This window comes from Typopeltis vanoorti, chromosome 10, assembly GCF_054136105.1.
Source record: "Typopeltis vanoorti isolate ZY-2024b chromosome 10, IOZ_Tvanoo_1.0, whole genome shotgun sequence".
NCBI lineage: Eukaryota > Metazoa > Arthropoda > Arachnida > Uropygi > Thelyphonidae > Typopeltis > Typopeltis vanoorti.
This window is the reverse complement of record NC_143558.1, coordinates 39,499,073-39,524,200: the sequence shown is the minus strand read 5'-3', so window position 1 is coordinate 39,524,200 and position 25,128 is coordinate 39,499,073. Positions and strand designations below refer to the sequence as shown.

Sequence of the window (25,128 nt, the reverse complement as noted above, 5' to 3'; positions counted from 1 at the left end):
GAGAACAATTACTCCACTTCTGTAAAGCAAACAATCTAATGATTACTAACACATTGTTCTATCAACGCCCTAATAATAAATATACATGGACATCCCCAGATGGTAATATAAACTTAATATAAACTGCATAGACTATATCATCATAAACAAATAATGGAAAAGATTAGTAAATAATATACGAACATTAAGAAGTTTTGATTTTGACACTGACCACGAAATTTTAACTGCCAAAGTGAAGATAAAATTCAATAGGAAAAATAATATCAGAAAAGAAGAAAACATCAACCTATCAAAACTAAAAGATAGCTCAAGCAAAAGTCGATTTTTAGAACAGATGTGCTTGAAATTAAAACCCTCCATCTTCCAGAACAGTGGAAAATACTGGGAAGAAGGAAAAGAAACAGTGTTATCAATTGCAAAAGACACTCTAGGTTCCAAACCCAAAATAAACAAACAGTGGATAACCCAAGAAATCATAGCTACCATAGAAGAGAAAAGAGAGGCCAAGATACTTGGGAACTAACAAAACAATGAAGAAAATAGAGAAAAATACAGAGCACTAAAAAATAAAGTTGATACTTATGCAAAAAAGCCAAAGAAAAATGGTTAGGAGAAAAAGCTAAGAAATGCCAAGAAGCATACCAACAAAACAACCTAAAAGTCTTCCATGATACTGTAAGAGAAATTACAAAGGAATTCTCAGCAAAAGCAGTAACAATGATAAACAAGATGACTGAAACCGGGGATATTGAATATATAAGAAAAATCTGGTCAAACCATTTTAAGACTATCTTCCTCCAAGGAAACAAAACTACAATGCCAACAATAGAAGAAAATAATGATCACCCAACAATTTTACAAGAAGTTAGATACGCAATAAAACAGATGAAAAACAATAAAGCACCAGGCATTGAGACTGTCCATACTGAACTGTGGTCATATGGAGGCAGCATATCAATAGAATATTTAACAACCCTATTCAATAAAATACTACAAACAGGAGAGATCCCATATGACTGGAGAACTGAAAAGATCATCCCAATATACAAGAAAGGATACAAAATAGACTGTAGAAATTACAGACCAATCAATTTACTCCCCACCTATAAAATATTCATAAGAATTATACAAAATAGATTAAAAAACACCTATGAAGAAATGATAGGCATAGAACAAGCTGGTTTCCGAGGAAACTATTCATTCAACAATAGACCAAATTTTCACATTGCACCAACTAGCAGAGTTCAGCTGGGAAGACCATAAAGAACTATATTGCTGTTTTGTGGACTTTAAACAAGCTTTCGATAACATCAACAGAGAAATCCTTCTTAAAATTCTACTAGAAAAAGCAATAGACAAATATATAATACAGTTTCTGATAAAATATTACTCTAAGACAAATGCAATAATTAAAAAAGGACACACTCACAACAGAACCCATAGAGATCCAAAAAGGAGTAATGCAAGGATGCCCATTATCCCCATGCCTATTCAACATATATCTAGAAGAAGTTGTAAAGAAGGCAATAGACAATGAGCTTGGAATCAATGTCAATGGTTTAAACATAAATAATATCAAATATGCGGATGATATCGTCCTTCTTTCAAGAACCCCAAATGAACTACAAAAAGTTGATCAACAAGCTAAACGAAACCTGTAAAATATATGACATGACAATAAATATACAAAAGACAAAAGTGATGAAAATAGGGAGGAACAGAACTACCATCTCAGCCACCCTAAACGGAGAACAAGTAGACAACTTCATATACCTTGGATCAAAACTAACAGAAACAATGTATGAACCCAAAACAATCAAACACAGAATATCGATAGGATGGACCACCATGGGAAAATTACAGAAAATCTGGAAAACAAAAAAGATATCTAAGCGAGCCAAAATCAAATTATATGAAGCAATAATTATACCAACAGTCATCTATGGAGCAGAAGCGTGGACAGTTAAAAAAAGAGCGGAGAAAAAGCTGCTGGCATTTGAAATGAAATGCTTAAGAAAAATAAATAGAACAAGTTGGATAGAAAAGAAAACAAACATCACAGTCAGACAAGAACTATTGTATAAAAAGACAATAATAGAAAAAATTAGAAAACAACAACTGAGATGGTTTGGACACACTGTACGCATGGACGCAGACAGACTTCCTAACGTCCTAATCAATACTTTTCCAACTGCAAAAAGAAGACCCGGAAGACCAAGAATTACCTGGCTGAAATTAATAAAGAACATCTCGGGATGCAGAACATATAAGGAACTTTTTCGAACAGCAAGGAATAGAGAAGACTGGCAGATCCTGCTCAAGAGAAGACTGGAAGATCCTGCTCAAGAGAAGACTCAACCCGTCTTAGACGGAAGAGAAGAAGAAGAGAAGATTGCTTGATATAATGCCCTATTGACACCATATAACTGTAGCGTTTTTCTTCGCACCTTGTCATATGCATTTTCCAGATCTACAAAACTTAAATACAGATCTTTGTTATATTCCCATGATTTCTCAACTATTTGGCGTAAAGTGAAAATCTGATCCTGACAGCATCTATTTGGCCTGAATCCAACTTGTTCTTCACCAAGCTTCTCTTCCACAATCCTTCTCAACGGTTTCTCAAGTATACTTGCATAGATCTTACCAGGAACACTCAGTAGATAAAAATACCTCTGTAATTCTTACATTCAGTTTTATTTTCCTTTTGGTATATAGGTGTTATGAGAGTATTTTATTGTTTACTAACTGTTAGTGGTGGTTAGCCAGCTTGATTATTATTTTTTTATAAATATATCAGATTCACGCATAACCTATAGTCATGAGCAGCATAATGGTGATGTTTAGTGCTAACTTATAGCACTAGAACATTAGTGCCATGTGTGTGTGTGTCGTGGAAGTGAGAGATCTTAGTTTCTTAGAAGCAACCTTCATATCAGACTGACTGGTTCTCCCTTTATGGTGTGAAAGGTAAATGTCTCATCGATGTCTTTTGCGTCTTAAACTGGATTGACGCACAACCAAAAGAGATATCTTTCCATCTGTGGTATATCTTAACGCTCTGTTCCATTTTAGTCTACTATTCTCAACTGAAATTTAAGATCCACTCCTTTTGAACATTTCCGTACAACGACAGAAATGTCCATACGGAGTGAATTTCTCTACGGAGAAAATGAGAATAGTAATCTGAGTATTGTGGTTAGATTCATTTGTGTGGATTAGAGTTTCGAATTATGAATGATTTCATGCTCCAATTCATATCGAATATATGTCGTTGTTGAAAAGGAACTAATTCGCCATTATCTCTATACAAAATGCCGTATTTTAATTTTTCGCAAACGTCGAGATTATGATTATTTATATTTATTACACCTACTGTTAAAGAAAACTTGCTCCTAAATAGGCAGTTAAATTTATGCATTAATCACAGAAAATGTCATATTTATCTTATGAATTAAAAACAGTGTTTTCACATTATCTGCATTGCGGCAGTTCCTAATTTTTTAAAGAATATCTACTTCTTTTTGCGCCTTGAAAGTTGGCATTAATAATTAATTAAATAGAATATCTGGTTTTATTTTTAGCAAAAGTATTCCATGATATTTTTAATATAATGGTTTTTTTTTTTTCTGATACTCTGATATTAAGTAGGAAGATAAAAGGTAGCTCATTTTGTGATACGTAATACTTTGAAATAAGCTCGAATTGCCACAGCAACTGTCCATTACTTTTTGAAAAATGTGAACCTCTCCAAATTGTGAAATGATTATGCGTAGGTTGGGAACCACAGCTATATGGCTTTACCATCTTGTTCACAAATTACATGTGAACTATAGAGGCAGCTTAAGTGGGATAGCGGTCAGTCATTATTCCGCATCATCCCATTAGCGATTTTCAATTCAATCCATTAGAGTGAAAAATCAGGGATGTCAGTGCGTATTCTTCATAACAGCGTAACTTGATGATGTAACCATGGAGATGAACGAGTTTATACTTGGAACTCATAGTGAAAGAAAATATGCACGAAGCTTAAGTAGATCAGTTTTTGCATGAAAAGCAACAGGAACTGTGACTATGGAAACGGAGAAAAAATTTGTAATGGAGATAAACCATAAGCTGTTTTTCCTGTTAGATTATGAACTTTTTTTTTTTTTTTTTCTACGAAGAATGCTTGCAGCTGAAGCGAGATTCAGGTCAACTGTAATTGTGTCGCTGAGAACAAATAAACGAACATACCCTTTAATTGTGTTGTTACCGCCTTTATCGGATCAAGATATCAATCACACTTACCAGATAAAATCGTTTTTTTTTTGTTTTCCTGAAGAATTACTTCATAGCTTGGTGTACGAGTTTTATCTTACATTTCGTAAGCTTTTGTCGTTGTTGAAAACAAAATTCCTGAAATAAGTCCAGACGTGATGACAGATATCGTTATTCAGAACTTTTGACAAGGGATGATACTTTATCCATTCCAAACTATAGAGTTTTATTTTTCTTCTTTTTGGGAGCTCGCTGACATAAAATCTTTTTATGTATCGTTAGTTTTATTTTTCTTTTGCTTTGCAAAAAAAAAAAAAAAAGAAATACTTCAATTTTTATCTTAACGGACACATAATCCACTCTACTAAGGAATTTCAAATCTGGGGTTATCGGTTCTGTAATATAAATTTATTGCTATGTCCTACATGAAACTGTTTGAATGACCAGCAGTATATTAGCCGATTATATAAAAATGTGGCAGACTCGGAGTGATAAGAATCCAAAAACGACAAACAATTGTTGACGAAACCCCAAAGAAGATGGCTGATATCTCTGTCAACCAGTCAGTGTTTTTATCAAACTATTTCTTTAAGTACTTCACTATTTAAACCAGAAGGACACACTCTGTTAATGAAGAGAAGAAAATAAACAATTGAAAATAGATGAAACGTCACCGACTTTTTAAATTTGTAATTTAAATTGTAACATACAATCTTTCATGCATCAGTTGATTTTAATCAGCTTATTTGTCTATTCAAGTTGCAAAATCTTACACGTTTTATGTACTCAATATGTAAGGTAAAGTTTCTTAGGTATTCTCGTTATTCTTTCCTAAGTCATTTAAAGATTTATTGGGCTGCTATTCATTAGAAAGCTTACAATGGAAAGATCAAAAAGTGTGCAGTTAGAAAACTCCAAGAAAGAAAGAAATGAGACGAAAGTTTAGGCCTTTTATAATAAAGAAAAGGAGTTTCTAATATCGTCGGAAGAACAGAATTAATTCCCTGTTGCCAATAATTTTTCTTCTCTGCAAGAAAAAATATAATTTTATTTTATAAAAGACTTGAGCTTTTGTGCAATTTTTCTTTACTCACTAAATAAGTGACAATATCATGAGGCAACTGTTTTTTGCATTTCTATCAAAGGTTACTGTGTTGTTTTGATGCTGAGCAGCGGAGGTTGCTCAGCAGCATTATTTTATTTATATATTTTTTCAAAGTTGCTGATAAACTTGGTAAGTTTAATTTACACTGCCACAATGATTTTCTGTTTTCTTTCTAGTTTGTGAAACAATTTATTAGCATAAAACTCTAATCAACTAAAAATTCACGGAAGATTTTTTTTATCATACATATTTTCGCTGTGGCAACTCATATTTTTTTAATTCGACGTAATTTTATGAAAACGTGAAGCGCATATAATTTATGTTGTATCTCAATAATTTCCACCGCGAGAGTGCGCTCTATTCGTTCTTTGCCGATAACCAAACGATTTGTATTAGACTTTTATTTGCGTCTTAGGTGTTTGCTAAATTGTTCATATTTTCAGGTAATTAGCTATTTGATAAACATCAGAAAAAACAATGCAAAATTGGTTTTGATATTTATTTGTTCATTTTATATACATCAAGATTTTTTATGGAAATTAGCGTGGATGTAGTTTAATAAGAGAAATTTTATATTTAGCTAATTTTATTTGAAACCCCTTTTTGATTTCTAGTATTTCTGAAATGCTCCCAATTATATATCCGTTATGTAATATCAGTTGTTTAATAAATTGGTGGGGGGATTATTTATTTATTTTTTTTGCTTGAGCATAGCGCATTGTGATTTAAATGAAAAAAATTCTTTAAATATTTAAAGAATTTTTTTTTGGTATAAAAGCAGTGGCATAAAAATTCTTAAATATTGTTAAATATTTGAAATATTTTACTCTAAATTAAACAAACATTACCGATGCTCGGCTCTTATGACGATTAAATTGATTTGTCTATAATGTAGAGAAAGCAACTAATATGGATGCGTTTGATTCAAAATTTCAAGTAAGAAATGTTGGTCGAAATTCTAAAAAACTAAAGATCACCATTGAATAAATAGTATCGACAGTATCATGCTTTAATAAATAAATATTGTGTGTGTGTGTGTGTGTGTGTGTGTGTGTGTGTGTGTGTGTGTGTGTGTGTGTGTGTGTGATGGGGGGTGTCAATATAAATAAATATTTTAATGCGCCATTCATTTGAAGATACGAAATCTAAAAGCTTAAACAGTATAGATCATATTCAAGCAGACAAATATGCAAGAGAATGAAAGTGAGGAAGGAAGAATAGGTTTAGAAAGATAAATGCAATAACCGTGAGTAGAAACAGGATCATTATTTTTTCGTTTTCTATGCGCACTGTTTTCAATAATTGATAAAAATATTTCGAACATTCTGTTACCCCTTTGTTTATCCTGTGTATCGTATATGCTGCACAATATAGGCAAAATGTATTAATGATATGTATTTTAGTATTGCTTGTGATTACTAGTTATATATGTAACAGCAGAAACTAACTTTCGAAAAACGAAATGTGATTTGATTCAATATGACAATTAATTTATTAATATTGGTCAATTATTTTAAAGTCTGCGTACTGTCTATAGATTTATGTGTCTATAAAGTTGTGATACTTCTGTCTATATCCAGTCAGCACTGGAAGATTTCGTGTCGCTTCAGAGATTGCTGCCTTTCTCTCCCTTTAAGAACTAACAACTCTTTCTCTCTCCAGAATTCATAAACGCTTATGTGCTTAAAATATCGAAAATCCCGAATGACTGCCCATTTATAAATGGCCAAACCTATACTTGTCGCTTGAGTAAAATGTCGCCTCGAGACATGCCTGTAAAATATGTCGTACTAGGAAAATGTTTTTTTTTTTTTCACACAAAGTAGTTTGGGACACCTCAAGCCAAAACATTACTGTCATGTAATTATAAAATACAATGGTTTTAAATTTTACGTTTTCAATTTATTATTTATCATTAAATTCTCTTTCGACACATAGCATTTTCTTGTTTGTTTTTTCTGTCCATGTTTTTTTGTTCAAAATACAAAATCTGGACTTTCGCACGCTCGCGCGTGTGTGTTTGTGTGCGTGTGCGTGCGCGTGTGTATTATTTTGTTTTACGGATTATTAACTAAATTAAAATGGAAAATGAACAACTAGTTAAAGTTTTATAATAAACACTCATATTAATACGATTAACAGCTCTGTCAAATAGATTATACTTGATCCACATGTACCAATGTGGTACGGAATTTTTCATATCAATGGGTTTTCAATCTATCAAATAAAATGCTTTTCATTAATATTAACATTAAGCTACAAACGTTCTTCCAGATTTAGATCTCTTTTACCACGTACCAATTAATCTTCTGCATAAAAAACTTCGATCGTTGAAGCAACAGTATTGAAATAGCACTAGTCCTTGTGGCTTAGGTCACAAAGCAGTTAGCATAAAAGCGGTAGTCAGTTATCAGCTCACTTTTTGACTCCCTCTTTTCTCATAACAGATTGAACCGCATCATCTTATCGTTATTGTGATATGACATTGTAGAGAGAGTGACATATTTTAAATATGTCACTGAGTCGTTATCCCGAGTACCTGTAAACAGTAACAAATTAGTTTGACGAAAAATCTGATTGATGATACCGTTAAATATTAGAGATACTACATACAAAGTCATGAACAAAACTTTATAACATCTTCAGAATACTGTAAAGCATATACACGTATTTGTTGTCTTTAAAACAGAAATCGTACTTAGAACACTTCGTATTTGTTAACATGATAGCATTCTCAATGGTCTTTCTAAAACACTTTTTCGACATGCACTACTAAATACGGATGTGGCATTAATCGCGTGATAGATTTGATACAGTAAGTGTCTTTGTTTCACTACTATAAAGAATGGGTTTATTTACAACATTTGTAACGAAATTATCTGAATGTAAAGGACTAGATATGGGACGAGGGCTGTAGATCAAACAAAAGTAGCCACACAGGAAGTTACACACTACAAAAAATGAAAAGTAAGAGAATAGAACATGTAATGTAACCTTCATATTATTCATGCTGCTATTTCCTTTACACCTTCATCCTTTCAACATTGATTAAATCAAGAAACCATATTTAAGTTAAGGGATATTACATCCCATATTGTTTCTTAGCCGAATAAGAAACTCAAAGAGTTTCATGCCGAATATAGAAACTATATAAAGTTCGGCGTTTCCAAGCGTGAGCAAATACCTGGATAGTGCAGCACCTGACCCATTTGGTAGTGCAAGCTGAGGCAACTCATAGCAAGGGTGGAGCAAGCTCCGATCACTAGTCATGGTATTTACCCATAATGTGAACTTAGCTCCTAGAAAAGAACAGTAATACAGCTCCTAGAAGCTAAGTTCACATTATGGGTAAATACCATGACTAGCGATCGGAGCTTGCTCCACTCTTGCTATGAGTTGCCTCAGCTTGCACTACCAAATGGGTCAGGTGATGCACTATCCAGGTATTTGCTTACGCTTGGAATCGCCGAACTTCATATAGTTTCTATATTCGGCATGAAACTCTTTGAGTTTCTCATTCGGCTAAGAAACAATATGGGATGTAATATCCCTTAACTTAAATAAGTTCATGTCGCCGAATTGAAGCCTTTGGCTCTTCATATAATTAGTAGTCAAGAAACCATTTATAGTATAATCCTTGCACGTTATTCTTTTGTTGACTTAGTCGGTTATGAGAACATGCACGAGTGCTCGTAAATAATCCCGATAATGGTGCCTTGTGTATGCGCTGATTTCATTTCAGACAATTGTCATGATCATTTTGTTCATTCATTCATCTTCTTCTTCTTCTTCTTCTTCTTCTTCTTCAACCTTCTGGTTCTGTCCACTACTGGACGAAGGTCTCCCCTCCCCCATGATTTTCCAGATCACTCGGTTTTCTGCTTCTCCCATCCATCTCACTCCTGCAATTTGTTCCAGTTCATCTCTCCACCTTCTTCTCCGTCTTCCTCTTTGTCTTGCTCCATCCATTGGTCTCCACTCTGTTGTGTTTCTAGTCCATCTCCCGTCACTGCATCTGGCAATATGGCCAGCCCATCTCCACTTAGCCTGTTTAATGTATTTTACAATATCCATGATACCTGTTTAAGATCTTATCCAGATATTTGTCTTCCTATCTCTTAATGTTATTTTTAGCATACTTCTTTCCATGCGATGTTGTGTTGTTCTCAGCATTTTGTTTAGGGCTTCTGTTAAAGTCCATGTTTCTCCTCCATGTTAGGACAAGAAGTATGCACTGGCCGAAAGCGTTCCTTTTTAGACTCATAGGGATGTCACTTCTGAATATATCTCTCATTTTCCCATAAGCCATCCATCCAAGGTGAATTCTTCGTTCAATCTCTTTTCTTTGGCACTCCTCAAAGGATAACAATTGGCCCAAATATACATATGAAGTAACTTGTTCTATTTCATGGTTTTCAACTTTGATAGTTCTGTGGTTTATGTATTTATTCATCATTATTTTTGTTTTTTCTCTATTTATTTTTAATCCAATTTCTCTGGAGGCTTCGTTTAGCTGATTTAGCCTTTCTTCCAGATCTTCAAGATTATCTGCTATCAGGACAATATCATCTGCAAATTTCAGATGACGCAGCCTTTCTCCATTTACGTTTATTCCTTTTGTTTCCCAATCAAGGCTTCTAAAGACTTCCTCTAGTGCAGCTGTAAATACTTTGGGAGATATAGTGTCGCTTTGCCGGATGCCTTTTTGTATTGGAAACTTTTCACTGTTTTTATATAATTTAATTACAGAAGTTGCATTATTGTAAATATGTTTTAGTGTTTCAATATATGGTTTCTTAGTTCTCTGGGTTTCAAGTGCTTTTAGTGTTGCAGATGTTTTAACTGAATCAAATGCTTTTTCATAGTTTATATAGGCCAGACATAAGGGTTTATTGTATTCAATTGATTTTTCAGTGAGCTGTCTTAATGTGTGAATATGGTCCAAAATATTGTAATTTTTCCTAAATCCAGCTTGTTCACAGGATTGCATTCCCTCTAGTTTAGATTTTATTCTATTATTTATAATTTTTGTGAAAATTTTATATATGGTGGGGAGCAGGCTTATAGGTCTGTAGTTTTTAATTTCTTCCTTATTGTCCTTTTTAAAAATTAATATTAGAAGTGAATTGTTCCAATTTTTCGGAATTTTTCTCTGTTTTAGGCATTTATTGAAGAGTTTATTGAAGAATTTTTCTCTGTTTTAGGCATTTATTGAAGAGTTTACTCAATTGTTTGATGACAGGGCTTCCTCCCAGTTTTAAGAAGTCTACTATAATTCCATCTTCTCCTGGGGCCTTTCCATTCTTCATTTCCCGCAGTGCCATTTCCACTTCACCTTGTAAGATCTCAGGGGATTCATGTTCTTCCTCACTTGAGTAATCCATAGATGCTTCTTGGATGCCCCGGTCTTTGTCTTCATAGAGTTCAGTATAAAATTCCTGAATTCGTTTGATTATTGCATCTCTATTTTTTATCAGGTCACCATTTTTTCCTCTTACAGCAGCTATTTCCTTTGTTCCAACTAATAATGTTCGTTTTAGGACCTTCATATTATTATTGTTTTCTGTTGTTTCTTTAATTTTCCTAATATTATACGATCTAAGTTCATGTTTCATCCTTTTTCGTATAGTTTTACAAATTTCCGTATATTCTATTTTATTGGTGTCATTCAAATCTCTTTTCATATCTCTTCTTTTCTTCATCAGATCTAAGGTTTCCTGTCTTAGTTTTTCCTCTCCTTGGTGCCTTTTTACACCTCCTATTTCTAGTACACAATTCAAGATAGATTTTGTTAATATTTCATTAGTATCATCGATGGTAGTAGCTGTGTTTAACTTTTTTAGTTCATTTTTGAGTGATTCTCTATAACAGCCTTTATCGTGGTAGAGGTTTTGTAGATTCACTAAATTGGACTTTTTTCTTATGAGCTTATTCCGTTCCCATTTTTTGTTGATTCATACTTTTGCCATTACTAGTCTGTGGTCACTTCCTGTGTTAAATCTATCATTCATTGTTAGGATTCATTAAATTGAATAACTTACTCAAAGTCGTTTTAAAAATGGCACTCTTAGTCAGTTCAGAGAGCCCTGGCAGTCAAAATATTGCACACTAAAACTGCTTTCGTTACTTTTATTTCTGAATTTATAATGTATTAATGCGTTACAATCTGCCATTTAAAGAATACAAAAGGAAACACAATGATTATACTAGGAACACTTTTACAGATTGTTTTACTTGATGAAAAAATCGAGTGGATCATTCCATGGAACTTAAATAAATGAAAAAAAACCTCTTCTGACTCCTTTTATTTCCCTAGTGGCAGCCAGTATCCATCCTTCAAAGATTTACTGATAGTAAGCCAAAACTATCAATAAATCAAAGCTTTTCATGAGACAGAGCATAGACAACCGCCATCTCACGACTCTAAATCATAATATTCTTATTGTCTGTAAATGTGTGAGTTCTGCGGTCGATTTCTTGCGATGCGAGGTGAAAACCTCGAGAACCTTGCCGAAAAAGAAAACTCTTTCTTTCTCGCTAGAGTTCGAATGAATTGAGAACCGCTCGAAGGAAGGATCTCCACGCAGGGACTGGAATCGAACTTGAATTCTAGTGTCCTTGGGTGGTCTAGTGCTGTGGATGCAAACCTCTTTTCAACAGGCTACACCAGCAACTTCCATCGAAAATCAATTTAAAAATGAAATCGAAGCTGCATAATTTTTATTTTGATGAAAGTAAATTATTTGATCACCCTTCCGTTACATCAAAAATTTTGTTTAAAAAATTAAAAATGCTTTGACCTTGAAACCCAAAAACGTATTGCGAGGGACCGAATAAAAAATCTGAAGTTTGTATGAGAGGTGCTCCTGATAGGTGGTATTAAAGCGAAATTGGTCGAATTCTTTTATTTACATGTCTCCATTCTTTCGAAAATGAAGAAACTGCAATTTTTGTTGCATCTTGCACTGTATTTAGTTTATCCACTTATCCAGACAAAACTTTTCGCACCTCCTGAGTGGTGTGAATTAAGCAAATTATGTGCGGATAATTTAATATATCACCAATAATAATGCAAATATAACATAACCCCTTTAAAAATAAATGTTTTAGAACTTTTATGTTATCTATGAATGTAATGTAATTTCATATCGCCAAGATTTGTAAAGAACAGTGAACTACAGTTTGAAGTGCTTATAAAATTTTGTTCTATTTTAATGACTTTTACTTAGCAAGGTAATAAAAGTATCTGATACTCATCACTTAAATGTAATTTATTTTTTCAAAAGATGTGTATGATCTTTAATAGCAATTCTATAGTAAGTTAATTTTAATATTACCATTGTAAACACTACATATGTAAATCATTTAGATTGTGAACTAATTTTCTATGCTCGAATGACTATAACCATTTTAAATTTAACTCTCTCTCTCTCTCTCTCTAAATAGCGTCAGACGATAACATTTTTCTGATCAAGACATAGATTGCTGTGATACATTCTGTGTTGTCTGTTTTTTTTCTCTCTTTTTTAAATTTTTTTAAAAAATTTTCCTTTAAGCAGCTTGTCTGCACGTTCAAAATCTTCACTGGATACAAAAAAAAAAGTTTCAACAAGCAGTGTTCGTAAAACAGAACTTGAACTTTTGCGGGGATTGTGTGGTTTATTGCCAAAGTTCTGCAGCATCCGCCAGTTTATAGCTTTTGTTAATTTCTTACTCTTTTCTTGATTAAATTATTACCATGCCTAATTTTGAAACCTGACAGGGGTTATATTAATCATCACTGAAAATATTATTTTTATCACTTTAATTATCGAATACTATTCTCTCTTAAAAATGAAATGAAGGAGCGAACTGTAAGAAAAGAAATCAAATTATAGATTAAATTAGAGTCACTCCAATTAGATATTCGAGTTTTTTTACAAACCTGTACATAAATGATAACTTTTTAATATTCATTCATTCATTTATATTTTACCCTTCAATTTGCTTATTCACAAAGCCCATCACTCATAATCATAAAAAGTTGTCTTGATAAGTGGATTTACTAAATACGCTGAAGTTGCAACAAAAATTGTAGGTTTCTTCATTTTCAGTAGACTAACAAGGCTAAAAGAATTAAAAATAACAAAACGGAACCAATTTTGCCTTAGTAATTTATCATCATGAAATTCCTGGTATATACCCTCAAGGGGTGTACAGGATATGATAGTACTACATGAAAAATTTACATCATTACTACCTTCCTATCTACAATTTTCCTCCAAAACCAGTCTGTTACCTGTCAAGACTCCAATATTATCAGGTCTTATATTTCTGTATTGTAAGGCACTTTTTACTGTATAAATCTACCTATATCTTGGTCTTCCTCTGGGTCGTTTTCCAGCCAAGCTGGCATAAAACACTTGTTTTGCTAATCTTTCCTTTTCCATTCTGCTTAAGTGACCATACCACCTGAGATTAGCTCTGCTAACTAATGCATTCCTGGATGCTGACAATATCATGTTCTTTCCTAATATCCTCATTTGTAATATGATATTGCCATTAATGCCATCTGCTCATGCCCCTAATCTTTCTCAGGACTCTCATATCTGCAGTCTCTAATCTTTGGTCAAGTGTTTTACTTCTAACCCAGCTCTCAGATTCATAATTTAAAATTTATTTGAACACTGCCTTGTATACAGCTAATTTAGTGTTTTGTCTAATTTCTCTCTTATTCCATATAATTTATTCAGTTGACTTCCTACCATACCATGCCAGCTTTGTTTATTTTGTTGTCTATTTCCATATTTAATTTACCATCTTCACTGAAAACCGTGCCTAAGTAGCTGAAATGTTTTACTTGTTTTCTATATGTTTTCCATTCACAATGCATTTGATATTTTCAGTGTTCTGCCTATTTTTATTGTCTTTGTCTTTTTAATGCTGACCTTCATATCATATCTATTACAACAGCATTTATTCAGGGAATCTTGCAGACTTGTAGTAGATTTATTTAGACCTATAACATCATCCGCATAATGTTATACTTCTAAGCAAAGAGCTCAGATTAACACCTCCAATTTTGATATCAGGTTTAATATCACTTTCCTTCATAATGTGATCCATATAGATAATGAATAAGAGAGGGGATAATGTACATCCTTGTCTCATACCAGATTCAACATAAAACCACCTTCCTGTGCTTCCTTCATTTCTAACTGCTGACTTGCAACTCAAATAAAGACTAAGTATTGCTTGATATAATGCCCCATTAGAACCATATAACTGTAGCGTTTTGAATAGCTTCTTTCTTGGCACCTTGTCTTATGCCTTTTCCAGTTTTCTACAAAACTTAAATACAGATCTTTATTATATCCCCATGATTTCTCAACTATCTATCGTAAAGTGAAAATCAGATCCTGACAGCCTCTGTTTGGCCTAAATCCAGCTTGTTCTTCACCAAGCTTCTCTTCTACAATCCTTCTCAATAGTTTCTCAAGTATACTTGCATAAATCTTACCAGGAACATCGAGTAAGGAAATGCCTCTGTAATTCTCACATTCAGTTTTATTTCACTTTTCATATATGGGTACTATTAGAGCTCTTATTCCAGTCATCTGGAATTCGTCCCTCTGTCCAGACTTTCTGAACTATGCAGTTCAGCCACTGTAAGACTTTTATACCTCCATACTTGAGCATTTCTAGTCGAATATCATCTACTCCTGCTGCCTTTCCACATTTCAAGCCTTTGATGGCTTTTTCTACTTCAAGTATGGATATGTATTCCTGACTGCATGCCTGGTCAGTGTTTTTTATCAGTGCTGTCATCGCTGCCTTGTTTCATTTAGCAGTTTTTCGAAGTAATTACTCCATGCTTCAAGGATATCTTTTTCTCCTGTTTTGATGTCACCTTTATCATCTCTAATTCTTTTTACAGCACTCTTTGCTCCATTTATGAGCTTCTTCAACAACTTCCAGAATATCTTGCCACCGTCTTGATATTTATTTTCTATGTTCTTCCCAAAGTCCTCCCATGGCTTTTGTTTAGCCAGTTTTATACAGTGTTTAGCTTTCTTACATCTGTCTCAGTATTCTCTAAGAGCACAAGCTGACTTATTTGCCAGTAACTTTTGATATGCTTTCTTCTTTTCCTTCACTCCTTCTGTGTCCATCATGTAGTTCTGATTTTTCTATCCTTGCAGACAACCTCACCACATGCCTCTCTGACTGAATCAATCAGGGTTGTCTTCAGGACTTGCCACCGAATCTCCAAAGTTTGGTTACTGTTCTCAAACTCTTTATATATTTATCAAGTCATTTATCAAGAGTATCGTATTTCATAAACATTTCCAATTTTTATATGACATCTCCACATCCTTTTTTTGGGATTCAGGATGAGGTTTTTTTTTTTTTTTTGCAAACATTGAGATATTATTTTTTTCCATAGAAGAAGGCTTCAAAGTGATTTGGGTTATACATATTCCACCATATGTCTACATAAATTACACAAGCAGAACATAACTTGGAAGTAAAAAATCAGAAATTGAGCAATCTGGAAATAAGCTCTGATTAATTTTAAAACTCCCTAAAATTGTGAAGATTCTGTGGAAACGCAGAATACAAATGGCCATCATAATTAATAGAATGCCAGGAAAAAAATCTGAAAAAAAACAAACAAAATATAAGACTATAACACTTTTTTATAAAATCTTTATCAAGTAGCTTTATTTTTATCCTCCTACATGTTTCGCCAATCTGTTTCTATTGGCATCCTCAGGGAATACAAATCAGTAAGCACAAAATGAAGGTTACAGACTAGGTTATAACCGATGGTTCTAAATCATACAAAAATTGGTATTGTGCGTGACAATGTGCGTGTCTCGTTAACGTGATTTATTCGTGATGACTCATGACGTAATTGTTATGAAAGTTCATTTCTTTGATGTTTAATGATCTGACAAAAGTTTTCCAAATTTCTGGTAAAATTAGACCTTGATTCTTGTTTAGGTTTTCAGTTATACGGGCGACTGTAGCTGCTTCTTTAAAGGTTCTTGAATGGTAGTTATACGACAGACAAGGATGACCTACTAACAGAATTAACCACAATATCCAGAGAACTTTCTTTAAATGGTTACCCTAAAAGACTCTATAACAAGATTCTATTTACTGATATACCACATCGACAACGTGATGACGTCCAATACATCAGTACAATTACAATTCCTTTTGTCAACAACCTTTCCAAAAAATTAGCTAACCTTTTAAAACCATACAAGATCAGAGTGGCATTCAAACCAATCAATACTATTCGGAAATTTTTAAGATCACCGAAAGATCCTCACCCATTCTACAAATACTCTGGAGTATATAATATTCCTTGCTCATGTGGTATTAGTTACGTAGGTCAGACATCTAGAAGCTTCGAAACGAGAAAGAAAGAACACATAGGATATGTCAGAAATAACAGACAAGACATTTCAGGCCTTTCATGCCACTTTGCCTCTACTAACCATCACATTGAGTGGGATAAGAGCCTTATGCCATACATAGAAGATAACTACCATTCAAGAACCTTTAAAGAAGCAGCTACAGTCGCGCGTATAACTGAAAACCTAAACAAGAATCAAGGTCTAATTTTACCAGAAATTTGGAAAACTTTTGTCAGATCATTAAACATCAAAGAAATGAACTTTCATAACAATTACGTCATGAGTCATCACGAATAAATCACGTTAACGAGACACGCACATTGTCACGCACAATACCAATTTTTGTATGATTTAGAACCATCGGTTATAACCTAGTCTGTAACCTTCATTTTGTGCTTACTGATTTGTATTCCCTGAGGATGCCAATAGAAACAGATTGGCGAAACATGTAGGAGGATAAAAATAAAGCTACTTGATAAAGATTTTATAAAAAAGTGTTATAGTCTTATGAATAATTGTCAAGAAAAAATTCAGCACAAACAAAATATTTTCTTCCATCTAAAGGATAATAACTCGTTTTTCAGCACAATCAACAATTTGCAGCTTCGGCTCCGTAATGATTTCCTTAGATTGATTCGTGTTTTTAATATGTCATTTTCCACATTGAAAGTGAACTTGGTGTCGCTTTTAGCATTTCGAAAAATACAAAAATCAGCTCCCTTTGGAAGTTAAATTAGTTTAATTATCCAACTAGTTTATTTTTAGCACACACTAGTGCATGAAAGACAGATTCACATCTAATGCATTCTTAGTGATTTCTTTTCAGAATACAGAAATTATATATTAATTTCTGTATTTTATTTAAATGAATTTTCAACTTTCATCAACACTCCAATGGACTTAACCTTGCGTAGATTCCAAGACAAAGCCCAAATTACAACACTATTACAAAACAGGTTAGACTTTTATTTTTAAACTGTCGGAACGCATGATATTAATGTTGCCTATGCATGAAAACATGCATAAGCTGTGGAAAGTTAACCTACGCATTTCAGTATATATCCTTGTAATTTGTTAATGGGCATTGCAGAAGATAGGTTTGAAATGTTCGGTCAAATGTGGAGAACTTCGTTCGTTTCATATGGAAAAAAGTGTAATTTTTGGTGTCCTTTTGGTTTGGAGTGAAACAGTTCCACATCCTAATTTAAAAGAATATATTACTCATCATTCAGTCGTGCCTATTCGTTAGTAAGGAAGAATCCCGAATGGATTAGAATGATTTTTCTCCACGTGCAGCGGTAGTTAGCCGAGTTATCTTCTTTCAACTAATTTCCAAAGAAGCTAAATTATTTCAACTGAAGTTAGCCCTCCGTAGCTCAGTTGTTGACGATGCTTCCCTTTGATTAGAAAGATCTAGATTCGAACTTCGTCGAAGCGTGTCGAATCTTCTTACGCGATTTTCACCTAAATGTAGGTCAGCCGGTCCAGAGGGTTCCCCTCTGAAAACTCGGATTTTTGAGGTCTACAGTTTTACAGTCAAATAATTTTATTTTATTTCATTTTGAGGACTCTAGTTTTGCAGACAAAATTAGCTTATTTTAATTAGCTAATTATTTTAATTAGCTAAATTTGCAGACAAAATTGCATTAAAATGAATAGCAATAAGATAGTGCCGTACCTGCCCGTGTCTGTACCTCAGGAGTGATATTATCATATGCTAAATATGATGATAAATCTCATCTCCTAAATAATTTACAGAAGTCGAGTTTGAATTTAGAATTTCGATTATAATTTTGAAACCAGGTTACAGGAAGAATTGAAACGGATCTCCAAATAGACCTAGTGTTTAACATTCTGAAAAGAGATAACTGCATACTCGCTAACATATTCTCCCACGGTTAGGTTTCTTCGGACAATTTTGAATTTCTTAGAAACTTTATTCCTTTTGGAAATATAGTCACCATATTGTTCATTTTTTGAAGACTACGAAATTCATGTGTAGAGGCCTTCTGGAAATAATAAATTTAAAAGCAGAAAGGAAAGATGGGAAGAGGATCATCGTGAATGACATTCTGATTTAACGCTCAGTTAAAATGCTGCAGATTTAGCAAAACAAAAAATACCTGAATAATATGTTAATATTATTCAGGTATTTTTTGTTTTGAGGAGTCTGTGTAGCTCAGTGGATGTGGCGTTTGCACACCACCACGCTTGGCCGCACGAAGGAAGACTTCGTTTCGAGTCTAGTCGGCGACTAGAGGAAATTTTTCTAAGCATTTTTTCGACTGGTTCCCGAGTTAGTCGATCTCTGGCACGGGCAAGCAGGTTTTTCCTCCAGGAAACTCGGGTTTTTCGTCCTATAAACTCAAGAAAATCGACCGTAGAACCCACATTATTTCAGACATTAAATATATTGTGTTAGGGTTAGGGACCACGAGATGGCGGCACATTTCAGCCGTCTCTCTTCACTGCGTACCGCTTAATTAATGATAGCTTTGGGCCATCTGTCTCTGATTGGGTACCAGTGGAGATTGATCTGCCCACTCAGTCTCCAAAAGTTAGATAGGGCTAAATGGCCTCGCCTACTCCCGTATACGGGAATAAAAAAAAAAAAAAGGCGTTAGCTGATTTTTTTTTAATATGTTAATGAGTGCCCATTTCGTTAAAAGCTATCAACCTAGTGAACGCAACATTGAGCTCCCTGTTACCTCTTCACTAGATAAGAAACGCAGGTGTGTGAGGCCGAGGTTAGAGCTGTTGCACAAACTGAATAAGAATTCAGCAGTAGGGACTGATGGAATATCAGCATGTGTGCTAAAAGAGTGTTCAGCTGAATTGATCATTCCTTTGACCAGGATGTTTAATATGAGTCTCAGAACAGGGAAGATTCTGAAGGAATGGAAGGAATGTATGGTAATTCCATTGCATAAGAGTGGTGCAAAGACCGATGTATCAAACTATCGACCAATTAGTATCTCAGGAGTGGTGGTGAAGATTTTAGAAAAATTAGGACCCGCATTCAGAAATAGGTTGACAGTGAAGCTCTGCTTTGCAATGAACAACATTGGTTTACTAAGGGAAGGTCATGTTTTAGCAACTTGCTCACCCATGTTGTAGAAAATGGGTTTGGGTTATACAAAATTAGCATGGATAAGAGGATGGCTGACTGATAGATTTCAAAAAGCGGGGGATCTGAGTCTGCAAGGTTTAAGGTAACAAGCGGTGTACCACAAGGATCAGTGCTTGGTCCACTGTTATTCAATCTGTACATTAATCATATTGGGAAGGATTTGACAAGCGACATACAGTTATTTGCTGATGATGCAAAGATAGGCAGGGTAATCATGAATGCTGCTGATATGCAGTCCTTGCAGAATGATTTGAATAAGCTGGAATTGTGGGCATGGGGAAATGGGTGTCAGTTCAATGTCAGTAAATGAAGTCATTCACTTCAGCATGATTACCTATCCAATGTCGTATTATATTAGTGGGATTAGGCTAGAAGAAACTGATGAGGCTAGGGATCTTGGAGTGTTAATAGATAGGAAGTTGAAGTTCAGGGCCATGTGGCAAAGATTGAAAATACAACTCAAAAGATAATTGCAATGCTCAAACGAACGTCCACATGTAAAGATAAGGATATTATTTTGCCTCTTTACAAGGCCTTGATAAGACCTCACTTGGACTATTGTGCGCAGGTCTGGTCTCCTGGTTTCCGATGTGATTCTGATATATTGGAGAGAGTATTCCACAATCCCGATATCATTAAAAATGATATCGGGATTGTGGAATACTGATTATGAAGACAAGTTGAGAATTTGTAGATTGCACACACTAGCAAATAGGAGAAAGAGGGATGATATGATTGAGACTTACAAACTGCTGAAAGGGTCATACAAGATTTCAATTGATAGGATTTTTCAATTTATGGAGGGTGGGGAAAGGACGAGAGGGCATCCTTGGAAGCTGAGAATGAAGGCTGCCAAGAAGGGTGTAAGGGCCAGAGTTTTCTCTCAGAGGGTCGTGCGTGATTGTAATGGATTGCCATTGGATGTTGTGAGTGCAAGCAGTGTGAACGAATTCAAGAATAAGTATGATAGCTGGTGTGTGTAGTATGTGGCCTCCCTCGATGAGTCTCTTACTCCCTGGAGGTTTCCCTTAATCATCATCATCATCATCATGCGTATCAAGGATTTAGGTCTAGCATGGCCTGTTCTGGCCTTAGAAGTCATCGTTGAATCGTTTAAGAGGACGTGCCGGTTTTCTTTTTCCTGATGGCTAGTACTTTAAGGCTTGTTTTGGTAATCTTTCTGTTTTCATTCTTCGAACGTGTTCCGTCTCTTTATGTTTATATTTTTTAATTTTTTCTATTACTGGTTTTTGGTTTAATTCTTTCATAATTTCTTCGTTTCTTTTGTGATCAAATAGGGTATACTTTGCAGTTTTTCTCATAAATTTCATTTCTGCTGTTATTAATCTTTTTTTGTCTTTTTGTTTTATTGTCCAAATTTCGCTTCCATACAATAAGACTGGTAGGGCTAATGTATTGTATACTTTTAGTCTGGTTTGTTTTTGAACTAGGTTTGCTTTAAATATAGAGTTAATTACACCTGTTATTTTTAAACATTTTGCAATTTTTACGTTTATATCTTTTTCATTTTCATATGTGATCATACATCCTAGGAAGTTAAATGAATTCACCTGTTCTAAGATCTTGTTATCTATTACTATTTTAGTTCTTACTGGATCTTGTCCTTTAAAGGCCATAGGTTTTGATTTTTCTGTTGATATTATCATACCATAATCTTTGGCTATCTCATTTAAATTTAAAATAGCTTTCTGTAAGTTATCTTCAGAATTTAAAATTATTATTTGGTCGTCGGCAAAAAGGAGAGTGTTTAAGTTCACTGTAGGAGAAAGTTTTTATCTGTCCACAAATATTTATCTGTCCACAATTCTGTGTAGTAATTTAGAAATTCTTCTAATTTCATTTCGGTGTTTAATTTTATGTTTTCTTTGGTATCTGCATTTAAGTGTTTCAAAATCTTATATACATTGGGTCTTACTTTATATAAATCATGTTCTAAATTAGAAACAAATTTGTTCCATGATTTTCTGACTTCTCTTTTAGCTATGGCTCTTATTATTTTATATTCTATTTCACCTTATTATCTTTTGCTGCTTAACCATTTGTGATAGGCTTCTTTTTTCTTTTTGATTATTTCTTTGATTGTATCATCCCAGATCTTCAATTTGTTTCTTTTATATAATTAGTTATATCTGAGATTGAAAGAGGAAATAAAATCAAAGAAAGCTGAAAATAAAGAAAGATTTCTAGTGGTGAAAATGTATCAATGAATTGATGAAATCAATTTGGAAATCAACAAATAGTCTAATAGAAGGGAAGCCTATATAATTTGTTAAATACAGAAAAAATCATTTACTAAATGTCGAAGAAAACAAAAGCTGAATGCACATGTTCCAGAACACCTCTTTCAATAACAACACGAACATGGTAAAGTAATTAAAAATGACAGAAATAAAAAGAAAGGAAGAATGCATCTTAAACAAAGTCCAATTTTAGCATCGTTGTCTAGGATTATATTTATCAGTAACATGGTTCCTTGTTTGGTTTCAATTTTAAACTGCAGTTAAATCATCTTTATGGAATGGAAGTTGCTTTGTAAAACAGTAATGAATATAGTCATGTAGTTAATATATATATTATCTGGAAATTTAAAATGCTTAGTTGCTGATTTTCGTGTAACTGTGATTTCTTCCAATGTCCTGCAAATTGCCTGCTAACAATATTCCGTTTTTCTCTTTTCCTTCATAACGTTTTTCGATATACAACTACCTTGATGGTCATCAAACTCCATCAAACCGATTGTACAATTTATTTTCACCAGTCTTAGATTAGTTCGAAAGAATTCTTAATGATTTAAGGAATTATATTTTCAGCGATATATTGCAGCCCAATTTCCATATGCCAGTAGTGAGTTTTCGCATTTCAGAATTAGGTAATGGCCTTTTTTAAAAAAAGTCATTAAAAAGCTTTCTTAAAATATTTACGAAAAAATTTACAAAAAATATTTATTAAAAGTGTTTGCAAAATATTTTCATTTTTTAAAAAAATATTTCTGGAGTTGAATTAAAAATTTCGGCATCCCTAGACACGTTTAGGGTGCAAATTGTTTCTCATTTACAAACATAATAAACATTATTTATTAATAATTTATATTTTATCGTTTATTGCATCTTTATATAATAAACGTAAAAACTTAAATGAAACGTAATTAAATTTTTACACTAAGAAAACTCAAAAATTTGCGTCCTTTAGCAGATGCAAAAATCGAGTTTATCAGTTGTCATCATTTATTATTTTAATGTATTTCATCAATCCAAATTTAATGTCGAAGAACATGCAAAATATTATCCCTTTAGTCGTGTTGTTTTGAAATGATTTTTTTTTTGTGATCTGTTAATACTATATTGCAATTAGGTGAACATTTTTAGGTGTGTTTTACCAAATGCTCAAGCACCTGCATAAATTGTTTTTGCACCCTGGCTAGATAAATTTTACTGAAATTCGGTATTTGGAATCGTTATAAAATTTTTTTATTGTCATTTCAATTTTCGTTTTAATATTAGACCATTTTCACGCATGAAAAAGTTTGCAAATTTTACGCTAATAATTCCTCTCTGCTTTCATAGCTGAATCAGTATCGGCAATGTCCTTTGGTTGGAGAGGCCTGAATGCGAATTCCGTCTTAAGACCAGAACTTTTATAAGATCTTCCGTGCCATACGATGAGTATTCGAAATAGCGTTTCAGAGGGAAACAATGCTCTTGAAATTTAGGGAAAATGTGCTTGCTCGAAATTACGCATTCTTAAGTCGACATTTGGTAACGTTCTGAAGAAATCGAATTTTACATGTGACACCGAGCCCGTGACATCACCAAGTAGATCTAAGCTCTGACAGGTCAATGTTCCTTGAGAAGATGATGTCATCTCACTCTCAAACCTTAGATGACATGAATTTTTTCAGAACAGCTACAGCCGATGAGGTATTATTAACAGCATGGAATTCATATCGATTGGACTGCATCTGCATCGAGGCACACACACACACAGAACGTGTACTGTGTAGCAATGAAATAAGTCCTGTAGGGACAGTTATGCTACATCGACTCGTTCAGTCTAATGGATTTATTTGGGTATGGAGAATGCTTGCAAAATGCTCTTTTTTTATTACCAGGATGCGTGTGTTGTTTCAGTGATGATGAAGTTTGGAGATGGCAGTGTAATCATGTAGGGGTTGTTTTAGTGGTATGGTTAGATCCACTGGTCTCAGAGGACGGAATCACGATTGCGCGTCCTATATTGTAACAAATATATGACACTCGCGATTGCACTTTCCAGCACGATCCATGTCAGAAATCAAAGTTTCATCTGTCAGACAAACTAGTGCACTGAATTAGTTCAAAGCTAAGATGACCCTCTTCAGTAGTAGTAGTGGATGTTACTAATATTTAAAGGAAGAGCCAAGAACAATATCAACAACTTGAGCACTTAGAAAGAGTTATTTCGGCCAAAGATTGGTAAATGGTCAATGAAGATGTGTTTTTTTTTTATATCAACGTATGCTTTGTGACTTCTGATAGAATAATCTAACTTGAGAGAATCAGTGCATATTTTTCCAGTATACGGCGGTTTGTATTTTTGTCAAGCACTCCCCCCTCCACACACAAACACCATTACAATAAAAAATGCTTTCTTCATCGGGATAAACAAAATCTTTTCTTTCACGATCTGGGAAGTTCGCGAAAGCCAAAACTCTTGTATTTTTCTCAGATAACAGCAACTTCGTCTACATCCTATTCTCTTCTAATTCTTTGACAAGCTAAAATGTCGAACACCATCATTTCTGTTTGATTGATTAGGTGAGAATTATAACTTTGGAAGTTATAAGATAAATTTTTTATAGTGACTAGTTGTCCGTGTTTGAGTATGGAAAGCACACGAACGCACTGGCATTATATAATATGAGAAGTTTTAAAATCCAGTTTTATCATTTTCTGTTTCTTTTGTCCTTCGTTACCTTTGTTAAGGAGAAATAGCAACCAGGGACGTGATCCTATCAAAAGATAGTTCGTATCTCTCCTTTTTTATAGGAATAGCGATGGATTTGTTTTTGTAAGTTGAGAATGTATTCTATAGAAACGTAACAAAGCAGATTCGGAATATTTTGACATTTCCAGACGACACAATAACAATTTTTTTTAAAGTCTTTGTTCATTTTTTCAGTAGAAAAAATGAACAAAGACTTTAGATAGGCATTTCATTGAGCATGA

At 33.8% G+C, this 25,128-nt stretch overlaps 1 protein-coding gene across 2 annotated transcripts in view; it reads left to right on the top strand.

The window, feature by feature from the left end:
• The window catches only part of LOC150102353 (leukocyte tyrosine kinase receptor-like), a 535,474-nt gene that overhangs the window by 173,325 nt on the left and 337,021 nt on the right, over nucleotides 1-25,128 (top strand). The window contains exon 1 of one of the 2 annotated variants that reach the window (XM_090398769.1): nucleotides 5,765-5,808. The exons of the other annotated variant lie outside the window; for it this stretch is intronic. The gene's annotated coding sequence lies outside the window, so the exon portion shown is untranslated. Of the gene's footprint in view, nucleotides 1-5,764; nucleotides 5,809-25,128 lie in introns of those variants that run through there. 2 annotated transcript variants of the gene reach the window in all.